The 23,732-nt window shown below is 40.9% G+C and overlaps 1 protein-coding gene across 1 annotated transcript in view; it reads right to left on the bottom strand.

Moving 5' to 3' along the window:
* Nucleotides 1–23,424, bottom strand: part of cdc42ep4b (CDC42 effector protein (Rho GTPase binding) 4b) — a 41,497-nt gene extending 18,073 nt beyond the window's left edge. Inside the window, exon 1 of the mRNA XM_034708814.1 lies at nucleotides 23,227–23,424. The gene's annotated coding sequence lies outside the window, so the exon portion shown is untranslated. The remainder of the gene's footprint in view (nucleotides 1–23,226) is intronic.
* Between the last annotated feature and the right edge of the window lie 308 nt (nucleotides 23,425–23,732).

Raw genomic sequence — 23,732 nt, 5'->3', positions numbered from 1 at the left:
CGTAGCTGTGTACCAAGACACACGTCGACATACTGACAAATAAAACAACAAGAAACACTAAATCTGTGACCAATCCTTCAGAAAGGTCCTGCTGCAGGCGCCTCTCCGTCAGGATCAGATTCTGGATCAGATTCAGAGGGTTGAAGTAACGTGATCTCTGAGCAGCCGTGTATATTCAGCCAACACGTAAATATTAGATCAACGTGCTGGAGAGCCGAGGCACATCCACTTCTTGAGGGGGCGTGGTCAGAGAGAAAACAGAGTGTTCTGAGGAGGACTGAAGAAGAGGGTTTTTCAGGCATGCCAAAATCTGATTTCAAAGTGGGTTTTTTTGAGCATAAACTTTAAAGACATGTTTTGGGGACCTCTTAGACCAATATATATTGATGAAAAAAGTGTGATATGTCACCTTTAAGACCTGTTAAATGCACATAGCTCTCTAGAAAATCCTGCTTTTTATTGGGGCTTTTACGACTGATGTAAACCAGAGTGGCGCCTCGGTGTAGCTTACTATTTACAGTGAAACTGAGACTCAACAGAAACAGATCAAAGACTGCTCCTCGCGGGGATATAATGGACCATGAAATGACTGTATTTACTTTGCAGACATATCTGGAGGGATGAATTCCGCTGATCTGAACACAGTTCTTCAGAAGTTACTAGCTGGACTATAAACAATGAAGCACATGTAAAAGAAGTCTTGACTGGGAGTTGTTCATCATTGCTGGCTACAGTGGAAATAAAGCAAAGTTGGCGCTGATTCCAAGAGGCACATTTCACCATGAGATGATAGCTTATGTGTTCTTGGATTAAAAACACATTTGGTGCTTACTGAGGAGAAAAAGTACAAGACCATACTTCGGACAAATTCAGCTCTAAGTACTTTCTTGGCTTTGGAAATCAAGTCTTCTAAGGATCTCAGACCAAAACTCAAAGACCTCTTCAGCCAAGTTATTAATCAGTCGTTAGTATGAAGTACTTGGGGATCGTCACTAGTGTTTTTAACAGGCTACCAAGGCCTTAAAGTCTGTGGCCATGTACGAACAACACATACAACTTCACACAGCTCTCCATGACAGTAAAAGTTCCATGAGAGGAAAAGGAAAGGAAGTATTTGTTTCTTATTATTTCAATAGTTTATTGTTCTGGTTTTTGTTTTAAACTCTGTAAAGCACTTTGAATTGCTCTTTGTATGAATGGTGCTTTATAAATAAACTTGCCTTGCCTTGCCTAGTAGTCTCAACTTTGTTTTAAGCCTGTCATGCCTTCTTACATCACAGTCTACCTTTCTTGCACTCCACCCCCCACGCCTCTTCCTCTGTGTCTGTCTCTTACACACACTCTCCCTTGCACACTCCCTCCCTGCTCCCCAGCATTGTGCCTGAGGCAGTCATGTCTGCAATAAAAAACACTCACACAGCATCACAGCGTATGATAAGTTGTCTTTCAGGAAATATATGAAAAATTAAAAAAAGAAGTGGGATTGAAATCATTACATGGATCTGACCTGACAAGTTCAACGTTGTGGGTCAGGGTATTAGCATGGTATTACAATCCCCACATGGTAGGCGTGATGCTAATCAACAGAGCTATGAATATTTGATTTCTTTTGAAATCCAAAATCCCAAAGTGACCAAAACAAGAGCAAGAGGAGGAGTGAGCCTGTTTTTACTCAACCTACGAAGGTCTTTCCCTGCTGCTCACAGTTTTAGAGCCACGGCACCAACATCTAGAACTGGGCGATATTGAAAATTATGTTATCACGGTGAATATCAAATCATTATTTCATTGAAATTTAAAAGGCACATTTTTGCTCCCGATTGAAAGTTGAAGAAGGTTTGTTAACCTGTATCAATCATCAATCAATCAAAACTCAGTCTTACCCCACCTTAATCCATCATTAGCATTGCACATCGCAGTACTTAGCTAGTTACAGTGGCGAGGAAAAACTTCCTTTAAACTGCAGAAACCTCGAGAAGAACTAGACTAGTGTTAGACAGCCGTCATGCCTCGACCGAGTTGGGTCTTGAAAGAAGGATAGAAGAGTATAAGAGAGAGAGGTGATAGTATCTGGATTCAGTTTTCTGATAAGCTACTTGAACCCATCATTTCTGTCGTTGCTAACAGGAAGCAGGTCTTTTGTGTAAGACTAGATTATTGTGAAGTTTTAGTTTGTAGATTCTTATTTTTCTCAGATTGAGGTAATTTTCATAATTTGATTCAAATTTACAACAAAGAAACATCAAATTGTAACTTGTGTATCGGTTGAGCAGAGTATTGTTTCGAGTTGTGCACCCCCCTTTAAGATTACTAAGGCTTGCGGGCCGAGTGATGTTTCCCACAGTGCAGTGAATGCATCACGGTTATCACGATGGTCGCAGTGGATATTTAACAAGCAGCAGAAATTGTCTCTGTGCTCTTCCTTTACCTACAATCCATCCTGAAGGTAAATTGAATGAAGTGTATTAAGTTAATAGTTAATGCTGAGTCGACACAGTGTCAGACTAACGACTCTGCTTTGAGCTGGTGGGTTTAGAGTTATCTTCCGTGTTGCTGTTGCTCGTTTCAGCTGTGTTTACATTCCGCTCTGAACGTCTTGAAGCCCCGCCTACCTCTCAACTTGCGACATGATTGGCTGTTCAATGCCGTCTTCTTCTTAGATCTAATGTTGGGTGGCAACTTGCGTTTAAGGCTCATTAGCGTCCCCTCCCTTTCCAGTGGTTGGGGGGTGTAATCACAGGTTTATTCATATCAAATTTTTATTGAACATTTGTTATATTTACATTGAGAAAAATCACATCAAGATAATTATTGTTATCGAAGTATCGCCCAGCCCTACAAACATCACTAATGCTAGCGCCAAGAAAACACGTTTTTTATGTAACTGTAGAAGTTTTATCCCCACACTTTTTGTGAAGCAGTGTTATAATAAAACTTTGTGATCCAGCAGTAGGGCCTCCTACATGTTTTATATGGAGGCGACATAGAAAATATTTTTGGCCATGAGTCACTGGGTAGCTGTCGATGATGAACCCTTGTTTTGTTCTGCTAAATGGATGTCAAGTTGTGGCTGAAAGCTGGCGGCAAAGCTACTTCAGGTGGGGTTTCTTCGGGTCACATTTTTAAAAAGCTTTTGAAAAAGCTTTACAGCATGTTTATTGGGCCTTCAGGGTTAACAGACTGGTTTTGTTGAGAGAAAGGTTGAATGTTAACAAAACCTGATTTCATTTTAATGAAAACTCCTCAGGGACTGTTCAAATGACTTAATCACTTACATTTTTAGTGTCAATAGACTTGTCCTTACATGACACGTGAGGTTGAAATCACACCCTAAAGCACTAGGAAGTTCTGGAGACATGGTTTTTTTTTTTGTACTAGACAATGTGCAAAAAAATGAACAAGAGAGAAAAGTGGATGCCATGCTGCCCTGCAAACAAGTTGCAAAGAGTTGCACAGTTTGAGCAGTAGCAGTTTCAGATTTGTACACAGCAGTAAGAAACATTATATATGCAACTGTCAGACATGTACAGAGGTGTCCAAAAATGTTAAGTGCTTTTCTGCAGAAGATACAACTCTCATCAAGTTCAAGTTCAAACAGCCCGGGTTGGAGGAATATACCTACATCAGCAGGACTGCAGCCAAAGCACTAAAGGCCCTCGGTATATGATGAGTGTGTAAACTGCACTGTATCAGCCTGCAGGGCCCCAATGCCGCACAGGCAGCAACACAAAACCACAGGAGGATTAAGGGCAGCGTGTTTCTGTGTGAGCAAATAAAACCAGCATGCCTGAGCCGGCCCTCTGCGCGGTGTGGCAGGCGCTCAGGAGGGCAAACACAAACCACACCTCTGTCCCGCCAAAAACACAGGAGCAAACCGACCTCCTGCCACACCAACAGGAGCAGACTCCAAAGTCAATCTCCTGTTGCTCCTGATGCATGTGTTGCACAAGCTCCTGTTTTGACCCAGGACGACAAATTCTGGCCGAATTCCACCGGATCCATGTCTAGACTGTCGGATCAAATAGGTTTCTATTCTTGCCAATGTGTTAACTTCCACTGGATCTACTCTTTTTTTTCTAAGTTATATTCTTTGGGCATTTTTGCCTTCAATGGACAGGACAGTTGGAGAGAGACAGGAAATGTGGGGAGTAGAGAGTTAGGGAAGACATGTCGAGGCTGGAATCAAGCCTGCGACCTCTGCAAAGAGGGCTATAGACTCTGTATATGGGGGCGCTCTTAGACCGCTAGGCCAATGGCGCCCCCACTGAATCCACTCCTGATCCGGCATGTCGGAGCCCTCCAGATCAGATATGCAAGACTTCTATTTTTGCTGAATGCCAAAGCACGACGCATCAACCTCAACAGAGCAGATGGAGCGGGACAGGAAGTCAGGAACCAAAACAAAACTAAAACATCTGCTTAATTTTCAGAATAAAACAAGTTTTATTAAGTTTTTCACTTAACTACAACAACAAACCGTCATGATGAGAGGAGCCAGGCCTGGAGTGAATAGGTGGGTGTTGATGGATGAGAGAGCACAGAACCGGACTAGGGATGTCAACAATTAATCGATTAATTGATTGTTAAGAACTTATTCAAACACATGCTCAGCTGGGGGCTGCGGCTGAGTGATAGGTCTCCACGAGCGCTTTTTTTCTCCGCTGCTGGACTGATTATGACCCGGTTGCGCTCCTGGCGGACACCTGACCACGTTCACATGCTTATTTTTCTCAACAAGAATGAGTAGACAGAAAACTGGACACTGTGAGTCTGACATATGTTTCTGTTCAGTTCTCTTGCTGAAGTCTGAGCCTTCACTTTTATGACTGTATGTCCGCAGAGATTATGAGCCTGCTCCACATGTTGATATTCAGCATGTTTAACATTTTAAACACCTCAATACGATGCGTAGCTATTCAATGCTGTCAGTTAAATACATTGTGTCATGAAAGACATTTTGATTCAGGGGGGAAAAGCGCATTTTCATTGCTTTTGGCATGGAGAACGTTTACTTTCTTTTAATGATTAATCGCTAATTGATTTCTAAAGATCGATCACGGAAAATACTTGAAATTTACATCCCTAAGCCAGACACAGCAGATTGGAGCCTGATCTGGTGGAAGTCCCAGGTTACTCAAGCGTCATGTGACCCTGAGTGATTTATTTGATCACCCTGATCCCACATATCAGGAAGCAGAGGACATGCTTCCATACAATTTAGCTATTTTCCAGTTGAGCTGGTCTTTTATTAAGCGTCATACTTGGGCAAAGTGTTCAATCAGATGCTGGGTGGGCTGCCAACCTGCTGTTCTCCAACCAGTCAACGTAAAAAGAGAGGGAAAAAAAACACGCTTGGCTTAAAACCAAAAGAGATAGATAACAGACATGTTTCCCTGATTATAAACTAAGCTCTAACAAATCCCCAGAGGGTTTGTTTTGGGAGAAAAATACCTCTCCTGTCCGTGTATGAATAATATCTGGAGTAAAGGAAACATTTCCCATGTGAAGCAACAAAGCCTCAGGGGATTTCTCACACAAGAAAGGAAGGCACAGATGGAGGCAGTGAAGAGAAACTCACCCCTCAAAGACGTGATGGAGGGTGTCACCGCATTGGATTCACTCGGTCATGCCAGCACGGCGACAGACGTTCTTTCACTGTGTCCTGCGTGAAGTGTACCCAAACCCTCATTACGCCCACAGTGGAGGGATTGTACTCTGCTGTGTGTGTGTGAGTGTGTGCACATGAGAGTACATGTCTAATTAATCGCTGAAATCCGCCCCATCAGTCTCTGACAAACAGACAACATTCACGCCTGGTACCGAGGGCAGGATCTCAGCCAACTGGTTGAATTAAGCCTCCAGTAGCTGCTGGACGACTGAACAAAGCAGAATTTTCTACTGAAGATTGCACTTGGAGAGAAAGGACAAAATCATCCTCTGAAGGGGGGATGGCATGTTTTTACAGTTCAAATAATTTCCCGGCCACATTGGCGGCTATTTTTCCCAAACATGAGAGGGTCAGAAGTGCTAACAACTTGCTCCGAACGAGACCTTTGGATACGGAATACGCCAAATCACTGAAAAAATAAGTTGCTTGTGCCAGTGTGATAATCTGCAGACTCGGCGCGAAAGCAGACACACATGTACAAACTTTGTTCAAAGCAGCAGGAGGCCTCTCAGTGTGATTAAAAGATAAGGGACCCTCTTCTGCTCTGTGTCAACCTCTCAGCAGCCTCCTGGCCTTTATTATCAGCAGCCTCAAAACCCACAATCCGGCTGTAAAGACCCTGGAGTCCTCAATGACAAGACGACTTAATAAACCCCTGTGGTGTTAACTTTAATGACGCCAACAAAAGGGGAGCACACAGGCCAACAAATGCGGCCGTTTCAACCCTGATGGTGACGACGTGCAACAGTCGACGAGCTGAGAAATCTCAAAGCAGGTCGGAGATAGAGACGGAGCTGCTGCCCTCGTAAAGCACGTTGTTAATGTAATTGCATGGAGCTTGATTTACCCACACCCACTGTGATTTGTTAAGTGTGTATGTGTATGTGTGTGTGTGAGGGGGGCATGCTTGTTGTGAGCTCCTCTTTAAGTGACTCTTAAGGAATGTCCAACCAAGCACACCGAGTTTGATCACATTTCAGCGGCTCAGCTCACTCAGGCAGGGTTGATCAGTGTGCGTGGTGTAATCTAATTTAGGCTGCTCAATTGAAACCATTAAAGTCTAATAAGAAGCTCTGCAGCAAGTTCAGGTCCAAAGAAGAAGACACAGAACTGTTACAGATTCGATTTAAAGAGGGGGTATAGTGCTTTCTCATATTTCAAACAGAGATATAAAGTAAGTTTGTCGGAAGTCAGTAACAAACGTGCAAATTTCAAATCACGAGGTATGCATATGTTGTAGTTACGGTCCGTCTTAAAAGTACCGCGAGATCTTCACAAGACTTGCTGAAACGATGATGTCATTGCATAAGCATCTTCTAACTGGTTCATCTGTGCTGCCGGCAAAACCTGAACAGCATGCTCCCGGTTTTATTAAAACACCAGTGTGAGACGTTATGACAGAGGTACCAGAGGGATGGGATAACGCCTAAAAGAAAGCAGGATACCCACTCTTTAAAGAAAAAATCAAAGCAGGGCAAATTTCAACAGCTCATGTGATTAACCCAAAGCATCCAATTTGGTCTTCTTACCTCCAGACTAGTCGATTAGTTGCCAATTTAAGCTTCAGTCTAAATGACAAAGGACTGGGGCAATGCTGGCCAAGCGGTTCAAGCGTGCGCCTCATATACAGAGGCTATAGTCCTCTTCACAGCAGTCGCAGGTTTGACTCCCAGCCTCAGCCATTTGCTGCATGTTCTCCCCCACTCTCTTCTCCCCACATTTCCTGTCTCTCTTCAACTGTCTTATCAAATTAAAGCTAAAATGCCCTAAAATATAACTTGAAAGACGAGGGAATGAAGACCAAATTCCACCGGATCTCCAATACGCAACGGCACTGGAATTGAAAGGTTTCTATTCTAGTCAATGTGTTAACTTCCACTGGATCCACTCTGTTGCATTCCAGCTGCGTCTTTTGATCAAGCACGCCAGAACACCCTGAATCAAATACGCAAGACGAATATTTTTGCTGGATGCCGGAGCAGGACGCGTCATTCTCAACAGAGCAGATGGAGCGGGACAGGAAGTCAGGCACCACAACAAAATGAAGACATCTGGTTAATTTTCAGAATAAAATCTCCAGATCGTATTTCACTTAACTACAACAACAAACCGTCATGATGAGCGGAGTCAGGCCTGGAGTCAACAGGTCAGAGGTTTTCAGAGGACCAGAAAGACAACATGGATGAGGAGAGGAGGAGGAGAATTGTTGATTCAGTGATTACCACGGGAAAACCTTAGCTTCAAGACTCCAGTTGTCCTGCTCTGGACTGCAGTGGATTGGAAACAGACCTGACACAGACCTGGTAGGGATGGGCAATGATTTTTTTCAAATATTCAAAATTTCATCCACTTTGTAAAAATTGAAGAGTTACTTAGAATTGTTTTTACCGGTGCCTGGTTGTAATACAGTGTCCCGCCAGACGGTGGCTATAGAGCGTCTTAAAGCTGTTTTCTAACCACATTAAGTAACAGAACAAGAAGAAGACATTATCGACAGTCACTGCGATTTTTCTCCAATTCTGAATCTCTCACTACTACACACGTATTTCCAGAAGCTGAGCATGACTGTAAAATGTTAACACACACACACACACACACCACGCAACACACACCACGCAGCGTCAAAGAAACACCGATGTAAAGACAGAGACATACATCCTGAGAACACCCCTCAGGGAAAGTGCAGATCACCTGACACAAATAGGACTGCCACACATAGTAATTCAATAGCTTCTCATAATCATGATGATATCTGCAGTTTAGAAAGCAAAATATCAAATGTCCTCATTCTCTAAATTGTGGATGTCGGGGTGCGGGATCTGATGTCACCTTGGTCTCTGGGTATTTGTATTCTGTGAGAGACGGTAATAGGTTCTTAAAGAAACATAACTTCAGGTATCATCAGAAGAAGCTGCATGAAGTACAATACCAGGGCAGATTAGATCAGACCACACAAAGCCTAATGTCTGGATCATATATCTAATGGTTCCTGTGAAACATGTTGGCCGGACGATGAAAGAAAAAAAATGTAAAACCCGACGCAGCTTTCTGGAAAGTCTCTGAGGTATAATCAGTGACATCTCGCAGCCTTTGATTTGGTTTCCCTTCAAGATAGCTTTGACGTTTGGCATGTTGCTTTGATTTGCCAATAAAGGAACAACTTTGTTTACCTGAAACCTCATTTCAATAAAGACTGGAGGCTCTTAAAAGTGGCCTGTTGAGTCTGTGTTTACATGTGTACACGTGTCTGAGTATGTATGTGTTGCCTGTGAACGATAAGTCCGCCAACGGCTCGAGCTTAAACTGCCATGAATAGGTTCAAAGGTTATCCTGAAGAGTTGGCCCCTGATGAGTGAGTCACAAACATGCAGTTCGACAACAAACACACACACACACACACTGATTTACAGACACACACACCCTGTTGGCTCCCAAATGTCAGATAAAAATTTCGATCTAACTCAGGAACCCGCAATGTTGCACAAAGAACAAAAAACAAAGCAGTGCAGAGGAAAGACGGGAACCAAACCCTTTGGCACACCCAAACCACACGCACATACGCATAAAGAAAACAGATTAAAGTATAAACACACACACACAATATAGGTGACCCATATGATAACACCCAGTACTGATTGTGACTCCATAACAAAGGAACAAAAGCTCCAGATAGTCATCTTTCTACATTCACAGCACTGTAATGCTGACCTGAAAAGTCCTTGAGAGAGAGACAGGAAGATGTGTGACTCTTCATTCACGAGGAAACCACCAATCCTCCAAGGATTATCAGGCCCTACAATAGTTCATGGTCCCGTTCCCATCTCCTGATCTAGTTTCCCGGCATGAATATGTCATAAAGTGGACAGAATGACCGCAGCAACGCCGGCAGCTCCCCCCCCTTTGTCTTCTCGGTACACGCTTGAGGGAGAAACCACCTGTTTCTGTGAGCATACCAAGCAGCAAAACAATGAGGGCTCGCTGGACTGTAAACAGGACCCGAGTGACCAGCTGCACACCAGCAGGCCGGTGTTTTCATAGTATGACACAAGCATGGTCAACACTGCTCAACCATGCGCAAGCCTGCAGTTAAAAGCTGGTAAATATTGTGTCAGTGTAATGATGGAGACGGGGAGACTTAATGCAATCATACGTGGGGTAATGTTTAACCAAAGTCATGTTATTTCTTCTACACATGGCAGAGCTGATTAAGTCCAGACTCACGTGGATACTTGGAATTTGTTGTATCAAAACTCTTTCAGTTGCATCATGCAGTCCGGATGCTAACAATCAAGTATTGAATAATTGATCGCTAGCTAAAGCATGTTTTAATGAAAACAAACTCGCTAAAGGTGTTGCACCAAGTGGAGATGCTCAGCTAGGGATTGCCACATTTTTGAGAGTGGACAAAAAGGTTGCAAACTTTTTCAAAGGCATTACCCCATCTTTGGCTGGCAGACTGGTGGAGACCAAATACAGAGAGATTTCAAACTGGCAATCCTGGCGCACCATTATCTCTGCATGCCAACAACATCAGTGCCTCCTCAGCGTGTGGTTTCCGCTGACGGACTGATAGTGAACCGGTTGCATACCTCACTGATAACCAAACATTTGATGTCGTATTTTACTCAGTGAGAACAAGTAGGCTCGGCAGAAAAGTGGACAATGTGGTTCTGAAATATTTTCTAGTCAGTTCTCTTGTTGCAGCAAATCCACATTTAGTAGTCTAAACTTTATTCTGTATTAATACAGGCGTTTTTGATCGCAGGAACTTTACCCCGGAACCAGGGACTTTACCCTGAACTACATGCGTTTCGACCGGAGGAACCAGGGTCTAAATTTAGTTCAAGGGTAGTTAATCTCCCCCTGAAAATCCCCTGCTTTGGGGGTAGTACTTTTCAAAGGTCCTGGGACTTTCGGCTGAACTAAACGGTGTCTGTGGAGTTTACATAGTTGTTGAAACACAGAGGGAGTTCCTGGGAATGCAAACTAGTTTAGTTATTTATTAAGATTTCAAAATGTAATTCAATATAATTTTGTTTCTCCATACGTCACTGGCCTGATTTGCACAATCTACCAGCCCACGGTCAATATGCAGACAACAACTGGGGCAGAGGAACCTTTTAGTTCCGGGGCTAAAAGACCCCAGAACTCTTGGTCGAAATGCACCTTACATGTACTCTCTAACTCTTTTTTAGCCTACTCTGCATGTTAAAGAAACTGTACGCTACTCTATGCTCTGTAGCTATACAATATGCATTATGTAGCCGTGGAAAATATATAATAACGGGACAAACATTCAGTATTGTTTTTGTCATAGCATAAAAATTAAAAAAATGTTAAAGTTATAGTTGATTAACATTTCACAAGATCAATTACAGAGACCACTAACATTTTGCATCCCCAAAATTCAGCTGATAAAGCTGTTAGAAATATTCCCTGACTGCTGTTTAATTATTGTTTGAAGCCTGCATGTACTATACAATGTTCATAATCATTTAACATTTTATTCTGTTACAGCTTTAGGACAGTATTTTATCAGATGGGGCTTCTGAGTAAAGGGTAGGTTATAGTGAAGGGGTGGTTATGCTAGTTAAAATCCCATCAGCCTTGAAGGTAACGGAGAAGGTGAACAGGACTACTACAGGAATAAAGTGGCCAGTTAGCTTTCCTTCTTCTATTATTTCCTGACTCTCAAGACCAGCCTGAGACCTAAACTTACATTTTTGCCACAGTGTCAACAGGCAGAGGTGAAATCAGCCAGACTCCTTCATGGGGACTGACTTGATATGCAGTGTCTTAAGGTTCTCCCTGGTGTCACGTTTTCTATCGCTATTGTTAAGGGGTTTGACCAATCAGGATCAAGTATTTTTGGACACAGGCGGGTAATTAGTTAGAAAGCCAGGTAATAAACTCTGACAGGCTTCCTTAACTTTCAAAATCACTTCACTCTAACAGGAAACTACACACTAAGTTCAGTTTACTCTTCTTGAGAACGTCTGTATCTTTTCTGCTGCTCTACACAGAGCTATTCAAAGTCTGCTGAGATAACTGTTGATGTCATCATGGTTATCACGACTTGGACTTGGAGCCTTCAAAAAGAAGGATATCTCAGTCTCTGCTGCACCAAGTGTAGGTATTCAATTTCTTTATCTGTCTCTTGCGGATCTAAACTTTACCAAAGTGCAAGGGGAAAAAAATCACCAGAGGAGTGCTATAACAGAAATCATCTGCAAAACTGCCTTTCAGTAAGTCTTAAAAGGCCCAGAATGAGCTACCTTAGAAATCCCTGAGGTGGGAGGAATCAGAAATGCATTGGAAGAAAAGAGATGTAGGAGGTTTGTGAGACATTCAAAGTTTTCTCTTCCCAAAGTCTTTCTTCCTAAATCACTTTACCAGATGAGGTGAGTTAAACTTTATGGTCAAAAAATTGAGAAAAATACTCAGGTTTAGCAAATGTTCTCTTCAAATCAGTGCTGCTGACTTCAACCTAACACCAGGACTCCGCCATCAAAAGGTGTGGTCCTGCCCTGTAATAGGAAAGGATTCTTGATGATGTGAGGAGGACAGGTGTGCCAGCTGATGATAGATGGTGTTCTGTGACATTGTTGTAAAAGCCAGAAACCAGAGAAGGATGTTTGGAAACTTTCGCAATGTGAGAACACCCACCGAGCTGCGGTGAAACTGCCGTCACCTCCGACGGGATTATTGTCAAAACTGGTTTCACTGCTTCCAACTATGTGGACCAGGATACGAAGAACAACAGGTGCTGGTACAGTGACAATGATGTTCTTTAAACACACAGTTTAATTTTTTAAACTTCTGATTATGTCATCTTGAGGCACATGTTCAGGAGCTTGTGAGTCAAACTAGTTTTTAAGAAGGAAGTGATGTGACTTTAAATACAGAGTGATACACAGCACACGTGAACACATCTTGTTGAACTGGTTATTTCCCTCAATGATGTTCACGGTGCTCTGACACTGACCAAAACATGCACTGATCTGAGTGATTGAGTAACAGGTGTTTGAAAAAGAAAAACAGAAAGTGGACCCCCTTCCTGGGAACAGCCGTGATGTATTGTTGTTTAATGGGTCGGTAAAGGGCGCAGAGAGTCACTGTGTCAATATGGGGTTAGGTTTCTCTCTTAAATCACAGGGTTTCAGTTTTGTGTCAAACATGGAGGATCCATCCACATTCAAGAATGGTTTTTTTTTGGGGAGTCCCAAAAAAACAGACACAAAACACAGTGGATTACAAACTTTCTAGAAAATGCTACTAAATGCATGGCTGATTAATCTGCTTTAAAAAGGATCATAAATTAAATCTGTGGTGTCATAAGAAGATTATGAAAGGATAGAACATAAACAAAACATGTTTCCTCTATTTCAAATTAAGAAAAAACACGGCTGGGCGATAATTCAATAACGATAATATCAGGATATAATTCTTCTCAAAATAGATAAAACAAACGTTTGATAAAAATTCAATATATTTAAACCTGCAATTAAACCCCCAACCACTGGAAAAGGAGGGGGCGGAACCTAAAGTGGAAAAAAAAACACTTTGACCTAGGGCTGGGCAATAATTCGCTAACGATAATTATTGTGATATAATTTTTCTCAAAAGTAGATGTTGAACAAATGTTCACTAAAAATTCAATATATTTAAACCTGCAATTAAACCCCCAACCACTGGAAAGGGAGGGGGCGGAACCTAAAGTGGAAGAAAAAACACTTTGACATAGGGCTGGGCGATAATTCGCTAACGATAACATCGTGATATAATATTTTTCAAAATAAATATAAAAAACGTTCAATAAGAAATTTTACGTATTTAAAACTGCAATAAAAACCCCAACCATTGAAAAGAGAGGGGGCAGAACCAAAAGTGGAAGAAAAAACACTTTGACCTAGGGCTGGGCAATAATTCGCTACCGATAATTATTGTGATATATTTTTTCTCAAAAGTAGATGTTGAACAAATGTTCACTAAAAATTCAATATATTTAAACCTGCAATTAAACCCCCAACCACTGGAAAGGGAGGGGGCGGAACCAAAAGTGGAAGAAAAAACACTTTGACCTAGGGCTGGGCAATAATTCGCTACCGATAATTATTGTGATATATTTTTTCTCAAAAGTAGATGTTGAACAAATGTTCACTAAAAATTCAATATATTTAAACCTGCAATTAAACCCCCAACCACTGGAAAGGGAGGGGGCGGAACCAAAAGTGGAAGAAAAAACACTTTGACCTAGGGCTGAGCGATAATTCCATAACAATTATATCATGATATAATTTTTCTCAAAATAGATATAACAAAATGTTCAATAAAAATTTTATATATTTTAACCTGTAATTAAACCCCCTATTGGAAAGGGAGGGGGCGGAAGAAAAAACACTTTGACCTAGGGCTGGGCGATAATTCGGTAATGATAATATCATAATATAATTTTTCTCCAAACAGATAAAACAAACGTTCAATGAAAATTGTACATATTTAAAACTGTAATAAACCCCCCCACCATTGGAAAGGGAGGGGGTGGAAGAAAAGTGGAAGAAAAAACACTTTGACCTAGGGCTGGGCAATGATTCGCTAACGATAATTATTGTGATATAATTTTTCTCAAAAGTAGATGTTGAACAAATGTTCACTAAAAATTCAATATATTTAAACCTGCAATTAAACCCCCAACCACTGGAAAGGGAGGGGGCGGAACCAAAAGTGGAAGAAAAACACTTTGACCTAGGGCTGAGCGATAATTCCATAACAATTATATCATGATATAATTTTTCTCAAAATAGATATAACAAAATGTTCAATAAAAATTTGATATATTTTAACCTGTAATTAAACCCCCTATTGGAAAGGGAGGGGGCGGAAGAAAAAAACACTTTGACCTAGGGCTGGGCGATAATTCGGTAATGATAATATCATAATATAATTTTTCTCCAAACAGATAAAACAAACATTCAATGAAAATTTTATATATTTAAAACTGTAATAAACCCCCCCACCATTGGAAAGGGAGGGGGTGAAAGAAAAGTGGAAGAAAAAACACTTTGACCTAGGGCTGGGTGATAATTCGCTAACGATAATTATCGTGATATAATTTCTCTCAAAAGTAGATGTTGAACAAATGATCGCTAAAAATTCAATATATTTAAACCTGCAATTAAACCCCCAACCACTGGAAAGGACGGGGGTGCTAATGCAAAAACTAAAACTTAGCAAATATCTAACACAAATAACTCATCTGACACAAAAGTAAAAAATGAGGGGTTCAAGAAGATTTTAAGAAAACTAAATCCTAATCTAACAAGCCATTTGGTTTCTTCAACTTTCACTCAGTGAAAAATTTGCCTTTAAATTCAAATGAAATAGGGCACCTTTGACCTATATACGCGCAGAGGTCACAGGTTTAATACCAGCCTTGACCATTTACTGATGCCCCCCCCCCTCTCTCTACTCCCCCACATTTCCTGTCTCTCTTCAGCTGTCCTGTCCATTAAAAGGAGAAAATGCCCAAAAATATAACTTTAATCAATTTAAATGAAATACTGATTTGATATTTATTGTGATAATTATTAGTATCGACTGATATGAAAACATTAATCGTGATAACATCCTTTTCAATATCGCCCAGCTCTACTTGACCTGAATCCAACAACAAAACATGACTTTGTAATAAGGAGCTACAAGTCAGGAGGGTTATAATCACAGCATTCGAACACTAGGCCTCTCTTTTACACATACTGATTACAGGACTTCAGGTTAAACAGTCTCTCTTGTTCTAGAGTGCAAAGTTAAACATATTCTGCCTTGAAGACACAGGCCTGCGCAGCATTAGCTTTCATATGAAGCCAGCTCAAAGATTAACTGGAACATCCCCAGCGTGATTTCTCCTCAAAGTTCAAAGACCTTGTTGCTTTTCTTTTGCAGGCGGGGTCAATCCTGTAATTGTCTGAGACAAAACAACTCTCCACGGGGAGTTCGGCAAAAGCCTCGATGCTTTCCAAAATCAACATGAGAGAGTGGAGAAATGGGTCGCTTTTGAAGTGATTCGCCTTTCACAGAAATTGGGAGTCATCCATGGCATCAGAGCTCTGAAACACTCATACAGTAATGGATGATACGTCAAAATGTTTCAACATTCAAACAGCTGTCCATTGGAATCTACTAAAAACATGCTTTTGGATGCACTAGCCGATAAAAACACCAAATAAAAGATGCTTTCATTTACTTCCACACCACACCACACATTCTGACCCAGTCATTAGTGGAATGCATTCACCGTTACATACAAAGAAGAAGAACAAGCGCAGAGAGAGATGTCACCTGAGGGGATGTATATCACAGTTTCTGCAAGTTGCAAAACATGCAATACAAGTATCCTGAGAGGAGGGAAAAAGTTCTCAAATTTTAACACGAGGAATCTTTAAGTCACCTGAAAGTTGTCATCACAATAAGGAAGTACTGAAAGAACACAAACCAGTAGTCCCTGCAGCTAGCATTAGAACCAATGGAATGCTGAGCTGTGATGCCTTCGAGGACTGGCAGGAACTTTTACCAGATACAACCAAAAGCTATGACAAAATGGTCATTATTGTGGTGATTGGTCATTATTGTGGTTATGTTAATTGTTGATGATGATAATGGAAGGTCTTAAATTGGTTGGTTGCTTCATTGTAGATGTTCCTTATTTCGGGAAAAAAAAAAAAAAAAAAAAAATTCCTTACTTATTTTTGTGCATTGCCTTTACACTGCTTGGCAGTACCTGCACCCAGATTGACTTGAAGCACTTTGTTACTCTTACTGATCTTGTTTCCTCTTGTCTAGATCTTTGCTTGTGTTGTTCTTGTTCTCGTATGTATGTCGCTTTGGATAAAAGCATCTGCTAAATGACATTGTAACATTGTAACATTGTAACAAAATCACTGAATGACAGCATCCAATGACCCATCTTTTCACAAGATAGAAGTCCAAGGATTTCTCCACCTAATGGCATATTTGGAACATGATCCCAATCTGCAACATTTTTCAGACATAAAAAATGCAAAAAGTTTTTTTTAAATATCGGTAATCTCTTCAGTATCACCCATAGGAGCCAGATATAATCATATCGTTGCCAGTTCAAGAAATCCATACCATGCATCTAAGGCTGGGCGATAATTGGATAATGATAATTATCTTGATATAATTTTTCTCATATAAATACAACAAATGTTCGATAAAAATTCGGTATATTCAAACCTGTAATTACACCCCACAACCACTGGAAAGGGAGGAGGCGCTTATATGCCTTGAATGCTAGTTGCCACCCAACATTAGATAGAAGAAGACGTCAGTGAACAGCCAATCACGTTGCAGGGTGAGAGGTAGGCGGGGCTTAAAGACGTTTGGGGCGAAATGGAAACACAGCTGAAACGAGCGACAGCGACACCGAAGAAAACGCAAAACCTAGTACGACTGAACACTGAAAGGACGTGATGTGTTCACTGCACTGTGGGAACAATATCACTCTGCCCGGAACCCTTAGTAACCTTACAGGGCAGTACACTACTCTATAAACTGAAATACAATATAGAGTTTGATATATCTTTGTGGTAAATTTGCAAATTAGCATCGTATAAAATGAGAGATTCAAGAAGCCTATTATAGAGTTAAATCCAGATACAAGCTAACCGTCTTCAATTTTCACTCAGGACCAAAAATCTGCCTTTAAATTTAAATAAATAAAGATTTGAAATTTATTGTGATGATTAACGATTATCGACTGATATGAAAAATGTTACCGTGATAACATCTTTTTCCAATATCGCCCAGCTCTACATGCATCTCTACCTTGACTCTGGGATTGTCAAAGTAAATTCATGTCTTACAGGCTTAAAATATGCTAATAATTCCTCAAAGCTGAGCATTTCTCACCTTCCCTCAAGCTAAATGTCTCTCACAGAGGCTTTGTTATTGCACCAGAGCCATGCAGAAAACCAAATGCCATGATACCCTCCATACTCCCCTGTTGGCCTCCTATGGAGCATGGGATAAAGGTGGGTGGATTACAGAGGCTGCAAATAATTCACATCGGCATTTCCTCAGGCATGGGAAGCAAGAAGACTGTAAAACACACTCCAAGTTAACTAACCTGTGTTTCTTCCTGCATGTAAATAAAAGTTTATACTACATACATTAAACCTTCATATTCTATTAAATCCAGACACAAACAATTAAAAGACTGACTCACTTGGAAATTAGTCGCCCTCTGCTTTAACAAACTGCATGTGAAAGTGCCTGAAGTTAGACTGCCTCTCCCCTCCCCTCCCCTCCCGCTCACCCTCTTTCCAGTATAAAACCGTAATGACCTCAGCGCAGTCAGAGTCGGGCAGGTAGCCAGCTTCCTCACTACGCAGCAGCAGCAGAATCCTCCAGAGCAAGCTGAAATAGCATGCGTCGCATAAAAAAGGCACAGTCAGAGATGACACACTCGCATGCTCCCCTCCCCTCTTGACTCCGCAGCACACACAATAGATCTTGATGGAGAGATATCGGCCTGGCAGCTCCACACAATAAGGGGGGGGGGGGGGGGGGGAGAGGCCTGAAGTAGGTGAAAAAGAAGCTCTATTGTTACTGAGAAGCAACAGGCTGCGTTGGAGTTTGGCTTGGAATCACTGCAGTCTGATTTTCCTCATTTCACTTTCCATAAAGCTGCAAACACAGAGCTGTTGGGTAAATGATTCCTCAGACAACATGACAAACAGTGACCGACCTTAGGGCTGTCGTCAGGGTGTGGTTGTGTGGTTGTGTGTTTGTGTGTGTGCGTAGGAAGGGGTCAGAGGTCACGTCTGTGCAAAGACAACACCAAAGCCAAGCCCATTACTCAATATGTCCTCCTACTTTTGTCCACACTGGCTGTTTAACAAGAACCAAGGCTTCATCTCCGAGAGGGATAATGAAACAGAACGAGCCTGCAAACTTTACGGTCAGTGTAGTTAAACTCAAGCACACACACTTAAACCGCCTTCAATCAGAGCGTGATGGATGAGCCCGGGCAGGTACGCGGCTGAGTAGATTACCCAGCTCATCGGGCGTGATGACCGCAAGACTTGAGTTTGTAAACACAAACAGGAACGACTCGCTAATGATCCAGGAAGGTGGAGGGATGAGGAGTGAGGGATGCAGGGGAAGTAGCTGTGTGTAGTTTGTTAAGCTCTTGGTGGATTCGCAGAGGTTTTACAGTGTTTGGAGCTCTGGCAGCAGCAGAGTATTAATGTTACATAACTGTGAGTGAAGGGGACTGATGCTTCACTGCAACATCTGCCCCCTCTGATTAAAGCATTTCCTGTCCTACAGCTGGAAATCGTTATTTAGGACACTTGTTACAACCTAGTTTTTTTTCTCTATGAACTGAATTAGCACAGTGTTACTGATTTGTATTTAGGGATGTCCCGGTCCCGATCTCAACTATCAGATCAGAGACGATCTGGACGTTTTTGAATTGATCAGTGATCTGCATTTGAGCCGATCATCTCATCCGATCATTTACATCTGCTGCGTAAGCTTACCTATGTATGCATAATTAGAAAATATTAAATGAGATATTGCTGTAGAACTTAAACCATGATTTAAATTTGATTGTAGAACTCACATGTGACCCGCCAGACACGGAACAGTGAAAAGTATCTGCCCTATGTACCCTATGGTAACTCTCCGGGGACTTATGGTTCAAAAAGGCAAAAACAAAAAACAAACACAGGACAGTGTGTTACATTAGCATTAGCAACCTTGTGGTTAGCAGAAGCTGTCGTTCTCTATTCTGGCATGTCGTTCCTAAACAAGAAGAAGCTGCTGTTCTCTATTCCGGCATGTCGCTTGTATATCGGCATGAGGCTCCTAAACAAGAAGAAGCTGCCATTCTCCATTTCGGCATGTCGCTTCTATACTGGCATGTCGCTCCTAAACAAGAAGAAGCTGCCATTCTCCATTTCGGCATGTCGCTTCTATACCGGCATGTCGCTCCTAAACAAGAAGAAGCTGCCATTCTCTATTCCGGCATGTTGCTTCTATTCTGGCATGTCACTCCTAAACAAGAAGAAGCTGCCGTTCTCCATTTCGGCATGCCGCTTCTATACCGGCATGTCGCTCCTAAACTAGCAGAAGCTGGCGTTCTCTATTCCGCAATGTCGCTCTTAAACTAGCGGAAGCTGCCGTTCTCTATTCCGGCATGTCGCTTCTATATCGGCATGACGCTCCTAAACAAGAAGAAGCTGCCGTTCTCCATTTCGGCATGTCGCTTCCATACCGGCATGTCGCTCCTAAACAAGAAGAAGCTGCCATTCTCTATTCCGGCATGTTGCTTCTATTCTGGCATGTCACTCCTAAACAAGAAGAAGCTGCCGTTCTCCATTTCGGCATGTCGCTTCTATACCGGCATGTCACTCCTAAACTAGCAGAAGCTGGCGTTCTCTATTCCTGCATGTCGCTCTTAAACTAGCGGAAGCTGCCGTTCTCTATTCCGGCATGTCGCTTCCATTCCGGCATGTCGCTCTTAAACTAGTGGAAGCTGTCGTTCTCTATTCCGGCAATGCATACAATCTCCGTCTTGCAGTCAGATGCTGCCATTGTGAATCCTGCATTGTCTCGTGAGAGTTGCGTTCAGAGCCGCCTTGGATTTGAGCGTGCTGTGGGAGTTTTACAACAATGTTATCTGGATTAAGTTAAATGGAATAAACATAAGACATATATTTATCTTATTTTTGTAAAATGAAAAAAAAATCTGTGTGCGGCTCAACTCTCTTACCTCTTGTGCAACTATTATCTAGGCAAACACAAGTATCTGATCAGGGCTCGGTATCAGCAAATATTCAATATTAAAAAATCAGATTGGATCGGGGGCCAAATAAGCTGATCGGAACATCCCTATTTGTAATGTGTAATCCAATAAGTGGGCCTTTGAGGACTCCAAATGGGGATACCAAATAAGGATGCACAATTTTTATATGTAATAGCAAAATGAACACATCACGAAAAGCTAACCATTGTCCCTTGAGCTCACACATCAGATGTAGCCTCAATATATTACACAGCCATTCATCCAGCAGTCAGCTGATGTCAGATTAAATGGTGATGATTTGGTAGCCACAGCAAGGCTTGCTAGCATCACAGATAAGAAAAGACACAAGCTTGTGGAAAATGTGCTGAATGAAGACCCCGTGTTAATAGTAATATTGCACTTCTGCTTTTAGAATCAGGAAACATCCTTATTTTGAGCATTAAGTTGTAGATAATATGCAGACTTCACTATCTGTGGTGTATGATACTCAAGGAGGTTTTCCTCAGGCCTAACACCAAGTGTGGAGTTGGTTGCTGACAGATTTAATGACTCATTCCATCAGCTTATTATGGTTTAGCCTTGCCTCTAAAACACATTACTGTGTCATTTCATAATCAAACTCTACAAAGAAAGATTTCTTGTGAAATGGGCGCTGTGTGCCAACATGTCTATAAATGGAAACATTGAAAAAAAAGAAAAGAAAAGCTGTCAACAACTTTTTGGTAACAATCCAGACTGAAGACTTTGTTAGAGACTATCCCTTCTTCATTTAAAACCCTCCTGTTATGTTTGTTTCTCTGGAACAGCAATAATGTTTCAGGGTCAATTTGACCCGGGGCATATTCAGTTATCCAAAAGTGTCAAAACACCTAATTTTTTTTAACTCCATTACTTAACATTTAAATCAAGATTCAGTCCATTGGTGTTCTTTAATTCTCACAGATCATAGTTCAATGAGGATAACTCACTTGTTTTTCATTAAAACTCCTATTAAAACATTTTTAAATGTACATTGAAAAGCCCTAAATATAAATGCAATAGTTTTATATGACATAGATTTTTGTTTATTTTATTTTAAATTTTTTATTTTTATGAATTGATGTTGATAAATTAACAAGACTCCTCTTCTGTCACATGCATTTAGCTGGTTTGGAAGGCATATATTGCCTAAAATAGACTTTAAAAGGGTCAATTTAACCCCAAAAAAATCTAAATAGGCCTGCACATTTTTTAAATCTATTTTTTAACTCCATTACTTACCATTTAAATCAAGATTTAGTCCATTGGTGTTCTTAATATCTCACAGATCATGGTTCAATGTGGATAACTCACTTGTTTTTCATTAAAACTCACGTTAAAACTTTTTTTTAAATGTACATTGAAAAGCCCTACATATAAATGCAATAGTTTTACATGACATAGATTTTTGTTTATTTTATTTATTTTTATTTTTATGAAGTGATGTTGATAAATTAACACCTCTTCTGTCACATTTAGCTGGTTTGGAAGGCATATATTGCTTAAAATAGACTTTAAAAGGGTCAATTTAACCCCCAAAAAATCCCAATAGGCCTGCACATTTTTTAATCTAATTTTTTAACTCCATTACTTAACATTTAAATCAAGATTTAGTCCATTGGTTTTCTTTAATTCTCACAGATCATGGTTCAATGTGGATAACTCACTTGTTTTTCATTAAAACTCATGTTAAAACTTTTTTTAAATGTACATTGAAAAGCCCTACATATAAATGCAATAGCTTTACATGACATAGATTTTTGTTTATTTTATTCTACATTTTATTTTTTTATTTTTTATGAAGTAATGTTGATAAATTAACACCTCTTCTGTCACATGCATTAAACTGGTTTGGAAGGCATATATTGCTTAAAATAGACTTTAAAAGGCACAATTTAACCCCCAAAAAATCCCAATAGGCCTGCACATTTTTTAATCTAATTTTTTAACTCCATTACTGACCATTTAAATCAAGATTTAGTCCATTGGTGTTCTTTAATCTTTAATTTAATAATTCAATGTGGATAACTCACTTGTTTTTCATTAAAACTCATGTTAAAACTTTTTTTAAATGTACATTGAAAATCCCTACATATAAATGCAATAGTTTTACATGACATGGATTTTTGTTTATTTTATTTTTTATTTTTTTATGAAGTGATGTTGGTAAATTAACACCTCTTCTGTCACATTTAGCTGGTTTGGAAGGTATATATTGCCTAAAATAGACTTTAAAAAGGGTCAATTTGACCCACAACCTAACAGGAGGGTTAAGATGAAAGGGAAAAGTTTCTTCTGAAGCTTCTTAAGTGCTTGAAACCAAATACTTCACTACACCACTTTTTCCATCCCTCTAACTAAAATGTTGACTTTACTTTTGTTTGTCCTCCCCTTTAGTTTCTAGTCTTCACTTTAAGTAATAGTGGACTCATAGGACACCAGAGGGCTCATTCATGTCCCTCCATTAAGGCCAGCCAAGAGCTCGAGGACACTGCCAGGCGCTGATTGTCCACACACAGATTTGACATTCAAATGAGATGCAGATTTCACACCGTTGGCTCTACTTCACCTTACATCTGTCTCCTGACCCCCCTCCCAAAGAGGACTCTGAAAACTACATTAGACACACTGACGTCACGCGTAAAAGTAGCAAGCATTAAGTGTGATAGAGCAACATTGAAGCAGACTCAACTTTAAAGTAACACGTTACCTTTATTCGATCCAAACGAGGAGGAAGTTCCAGGTTATATTCCACTTAACTTTCCAAACACACACACACAGAGGAGGAACACAGGAGTTCCACGAGGAGGAACAGATTCAGTTTCCTGAGCAGGAGAGTTGTGGCAGGACAGTCCCCGTGTTGGTGTGCTCTAATGTCCGTTTACTTTGCATCAGTGTGGCGCACAAAGCGGCCCTCCCCCTCCTGTCCTCTCTCCCCTCCCCTCCTGTCCTCTCTCCCCTCCCCTCCTGAGCCAGAGAGCACCACCTCCTGCTGCGGTTTAAAGGGACAGGGCCCGATTTATCCACAACGCACAACAATAGGCACAACTTCAAGTTGGAGGGGATCCCAGGGCCGTCAGTTCAGGGCTAATGGGGATGAGATAAGATCTTCAAACTGCTGAGACACAACTGTAAGAAATTCAAAAGGGAAGAAACCTTAAAGGAACAGTTCGGCATTTTTTAATTCTCGATATTTTCACGAGTGTATGATAAAAA

The sequence above is a fragment of the Notolabrus celidotus genome, chromosome 18 (genome assembly GCF_009762535.1).
Source record: "Notolabrus celidotus isolate fNotCel1 chromosome 18, fNotCel1.pri, whole genome shotgun sequence".
NCBI classification, from domain to species: domain Eukaryota; kingdom Metazoa; phylum Chordata; class Actinopteri; order Labriformes; family Labridae; genus Notolabrus; species Notolabrus celidotus.
This window is presented reverse-complemented; position numbering and strand designations above follow the sequence as displayed.